Raw genomic sequence first — 5,487 nt, forward strand, 5'->3', positions numbered from 1 at the left:
GGTAAGAACGAGACGAGAACCAAAAGTCTTACCCGGTAAGTCAGAATGACGACTCTTACCATGTTAAGCGCTTACCGGGTAAAATCTTGCATACAATACCGTTTTGGTGGACTGAAATCTTACCTGGTAAGTAAAGGATAATGTTAAATTTTACCGATAAGTGTTTGATAAACGATCCCTAAGAAATTATTAGGTTTTATATAATATAATAGGTTTATTTCTGTAGAAATCCAAATTAACTGAAAGAATGAAAATTCGTTCTTGTTTTCATTTATCTGTCTAAACCAAACATCCTCTTAGAAAAATTTGATAGATTTGTCGAATTTTCGGTAATTAAACAAATAAATAAATTTGAATTTGTTAGAACTAATTAAATAAATTACTTTGATGTGTAAAACTGGTTAATATAGTGAAATATTATTAGTCTGAAAAAACTTAATAGACTTTGATATTTTGAATGATTATATGGTTAATATATGTAACAAGGCAATATTGCCTAAGTAAACAACCCCAAAAAATGGGAGATAACTTAAATTATAGAAGTAAAGCAGATTAAAAGTTGAATCAAATACAAACACCCAACAAAGGGTAAGTAGTAAGAGACATTACATCAAATAATGTATGATAGCTAACAACCTACCAATTCAAACCATAACTAGATATAGATTACAACTGGGTGTCGCTACAATCTATAAAAAAATATTTAACCGTTGAAACTCCACGATGTCTTCCAAAAGAATGGTAACTAAAAAATGCCACTACTGGCACACACATCGCTCCTCTCAAGCATTAGGATCCCACACGCCAAGAGATCTTTATATACATGTCATTTGAGAAAATGTTAGGTTTAACACCTAGTGAATCAAACGGTTACAAAATAAAAGTTATAAAGCATTGAACTGAAAACATAGTTTTAATCAAGTCATTTCATGCATTTAAATTAAGTTCACGGTTGGAAGGGCACAATATATTTTATGATGACGGAGGAGACCTGATTTACCATTGATAGTGAAGAACACGTAAGTGAGCACAACATACGGATAACCAATCATTAAGATCAACCTCTCGAGGTCTATAGTTTCATGAATTAACAAGCTCAACTCTTTCAAGTCTTTTGTTTGTGGAATCACCAAGTTCAACCATGCTAGGCCTTTACCTTGCGATCTCTAAAATCCAAGTTAAGCCCGTTCACTTAGAAATTACATTATATGGTCAATGATCGATGTCCGACTCAAAGAGTCCACACTTTATTGCATATGAAGACCCAACGCCTATTTCAAGTTACAAATAGGAAATATCACCCTATACACATAAAATAAAACCGCTTTCTATACCTATAGATCCATAACATTATAGTCTAAAATATATAACCATCTAGATGCGTCAAAACATACCCAACACATAAACAATATTATGAGGGTGTTTGGGATTGCTTATAAAAACAACTTATTGACTTATTCCGGTGTGACACCGGTAATAAGTATTTTTGAGTATTTGGATAAACAACTTATAGCGGTGCCAAATCAATAATAAGAAGTTTTTGAAAAAGTTAAACTCTTCTGACTTATAATAAGTTGATAAGTGTTTTATAGAAAAACATAAGTTATTTCAAATAAGTAATCCCAAACAACCCCTATAGTCTTTAGAAAAACAAACAAATTATTAATCACCATTATTTATTTGGTTAACATGTCTTAAAAAAAATCGAATGGAACAATTCAACAATCAAAACAGTAACAAATATAAAATAATCCAATTAAATTTTGTTATCATTCTACCATTAAGTGCCATTCAGATGAGGGTATGTTTGTCATTTTTCGTTTTACTTTTATAAAGTAAATTATTTTATTGTACAAGTATGTAAAATATACATGGAAACAATTGAAAGGTAATTTTTATTGGCCCATGTGCCCGTCGCTCGTATATTTCACTTCGTTTCCATCTTGCTATCTCCTTTTCAAAACCTCGGTCTTTCTTTCTCATTTTCAGCCATTGTCATGGCTTCTAATTCTATTACCGTGCTCTACCACCACCTCCATTAGTGACTACCACCTATGCTTACTGATAACTCTCAATTTGTGAGAGTTATTTATTGTTCAATACCCCTATTTTATTGTGTCTTTGGTATCCATTTTGCTCTTATACTGTATTTTTGGTCCAAAATATGTTAAGAGGTGATGAAAGGTCAAGAATTTGATTATTTTTTGAAAAAACTCATTGCTGTTGGTATTATGTCCACTTTCTACTCACATTCTTCTTATGGCATATTTTCTTCAATATGGATTTGGACAAAATTCAAATACTGGCTCTCTTGGGTATTAAAGGGATTTAATTCTAAAGTCAGATCCGAAAATCTTGAATTATTTTGAAGAATGGGCCTTGTTGGATTAAAAAATGTCTTAAAAGTAACCTTACCATTATTTTAAAGAAAAGGCCTTAATTACCTTTTCCTTAATTTAAGGGTTAGGTAACTTTACATTTTTCAACCTTTCAAGAAAAAGTGACAAGGCCTGAAAAGTAGACAAGAAGTGAAGGGGGGTCTTTACCCTCTAGTCGATTAAAACTTTCTTCCTTTGGGCGAATAGTTTGTCCGGTTCTCACTTTTTCACTATATATTGAAGTTTTTCTCTCATTTGGAAGACAATCAATCCATCAACAATTCAGTCAAGCAACCTTGGAGCATTCTCTCAAGCTCTAGAGCAGTAGAGCATTCTCTCAAGTCTAAGGCACTTGGGTGTTGTCAATTTTATTGATTCTTAAGCTTGGTCATTTAAGTCGGGACTTAAGCTCAACGTAGATAAGCTGATCACTTTGAAGTGTTAATATTAGATCCTTGATTTAGAGATGGGCGGATCTGAAATACGGCTTAGATGATGCATAAAGATTTGAGAGAGTCTTTGATAATCACGCAGAGATACGGGTTCTGCATGTTTTTAGCTAATGTTCATATATTAGTCGAGTTTATACTACAAGGTGTTGTGAGTATAAATCTTCAGGCTAGTGGAAACAGATATCTTTTTATCATTAGCTAATTCGACAAGTTTAAGATTGATAAAACTGGACGCTTTGTGGGCACTCTGTGAGCACAGTATATAAAACTTCACTTTCGAGAGAGCGGAGTTATTATAGAAGTCCCATGAGTTCCTGACCAAACTGTTCCAACAATTTTCTTAAGGGAAGCTTACACCCATATCCATTTTTTAGTATTTAGGGTTTATTTCATATTTCTAAGCTTTGCACAAACAAAACTCAACTTTTATTCTCAAACCAAAACATGCTCAAGAAGTTCATGAAAGTCTCTGATTCTCAGTAAGTCCTCAGTCCCTGTGGAAATGATCTTGGTACTATACCACTCTATTACTTGAAAGCAATCATAGTGTCGGCGTGCGCTTGCACCTCCACTGTGGGGACTTTGTGCCCAATGTGTGAACACTTACGATTTTCGCCACATCAATTGTTTGGCGCCGCTGCCGGGGACTGGCGCAATTTTTATCCTGATATATTGATTTTCATTAGAGCCTTGGTCATTTGTTTCATTCACTGTTCCTATGTTGTATGCCACGGCTACAGCACGGTGATCTTTTACCTCTTGATCTGGAGTTAGAAAGAACCATTAGGAGACGAAGAAGAGGTAGAAACAATTGGCGAAATCCCACTTTAAATCATACCATGGGGGATAATCCACCTCAGCGGGAAGCCACAGTTAACATTGCCGATGACAAAAATAGAGGCATACGGGACTACGCAACTCCCGAATTTGTTCAATTGGCCTCGGGAATTGGTAGGCCCGAAATGACAGCAACATCTTTTGAACCCAAGCCTGTTATGTTTCAAATGATTTCCGCAATGGGTCAGTTTGGGGGATTATCTTCGGAAGATCCGCACTCTCATTTGAAATCTTTTATAGAAATAACGAATCATTTTAAAATTCCTGGAGTTACACAAGAGGCCTTACGCTTGACGCTTTTCCTTTATACATTGAAGGATAGAGCTAGAGCATGGCTAAATTCTCAATCACCAAACTCGATCCTTACTTGGAATGATTTGGCGGAAAAATTTCTAAAAAAAATACTTTCCTCCTACGAGGAATGTAAAAATTAGAAATGAAATTATGGCGTTTCGCCAAGAAGAAGATGAAGCGGTATCGGATGCATGGGAGAGATTCAAGGACCTTCTATGGAAGTGTCCTCATCATGGAATCCTCATTGTATTCAATTGAAAACCTTTTATAATGGACTTTCCAGTGCCGCTAAAATCATTCTTGACGCAACGGCCGGTGGCGCTTTTACAACTAAGACCTACAACGAGGGGTATGACATTTTGGAACAAATTTCTAATAATAATACTGAATAGTCTAACCCTCGTGCTGTTGTTTCTAAATCTGCCTCGGGAATTCATGAGCTTGATGCCATTTCTTCTTTGAATGCCCAAATTGTTACTTTAACTAATTTGGTTAAAAACAATTTAAACTTGAATGGGGAAAATAATCAAGTCCAATCCATATGTCAAATTCTTCCATGACTGAATATTGTGTTTTCTGTGGTGAAAATCATTCTTATGAGTTTTGCCCCGGAAACCCCGTTTCGGTAAATTATGTTGGGAACCATACAAGAAATAGCCATTTTTTCCTACGTACAATCCAAATTGGAGAAATCATCCTAATTTTTCATGGGCCAGAAATCCTGGACTTCAACCCCCCGAGGCAACTCAAGTCCAAAGCCGACCCTCAAATCCCCCGGGATTTCATCAAGGTGGTCATCATATGTAAGGTAATCATCACATGTACCAAAATGGGGAACCTTCACAATCACATGCACCTAGGCAACAAAATGCATCAGAGGGTAATGGTTCACTCGAATCTTTACTTAAAGGTTTTATAAACCAAACCAATGCCACCTTGAGGAATTTCGAGACCCAACTCGGCCAATTTGCCGCGAATCTCAAGAATAGACCTCAAGAAACCTTGCCTAGTGACATGGAAACACCAAAAGAACATGTCAAAGCCGTGACTTTAAGAAGTGATAAGAACTTGGGAGAATCTAGTACCACAAAGGAAACTGTTAGACTCCATAATGCAAAATGTAAAAAGTAATGAAAAACAATAAGTGATGAAGAACCAGAAGATCGATGAAAACATCAAGGCAGAGAAAAGTTTATCCAGCGGACCGATGAACAGACTATCCAAAGTTTCGATGGAAAGTATATCTAGCGAACCGATGGATCAAGTACATCCAGCGGATCGATGGACGAATCGATGGAAAGTGTCCATCGATACGATGGAGCAGTTCAACACTTAGAAGAATTTCTAAGTATTCATCCAAGCGTAMATTGAAGACTTGAAGATAAGGATGAAATCACCTATTCAATAATGACAGCTGGTGATGACTAATCAACAGTTGGAATTATAGTTTATCTTGTAATATATGATTATCCATGTAATAGATAGATCTTATCTGTTAGCTAGACTATCTGCTAGAAAGTAGCAAT

General features: G+C 35.7%; 1 non-coding gene across 1 annotated transcript; it reads right to left on the reverse strand.

The window, feature by feature from the left end:
* Positions 1–4,093: 4,093 nt before the first annotated feature.
* LOC112518778 lies at positions 4,094–4,200 on the reverse strand. Its single transcript, XR_003069850.1, has one exon. It is a non-coding gene; the product is annotated as a small nucleolar RNA R71 (small nucleolar RNA).
* Between the last annotated feature and the right edge of the window lie 1,287 nt (positions 4,201–5,487).

The sequence above is a fragment of the Cynara cardunculus genome (assembly GCF_001531365.2).
Source record: "Cynara cardunculus var. scolymus isolate 2C chromosome LG 9, CcrdV1, whole genome shotgun sequence".
Classification (NCBI taxonomy): Eukaryota; Viridiplantae; Streptophyta; class Magnoliopsida; order Asterales; family Asteraceae; genus Cynara; species Cynara cardunculus.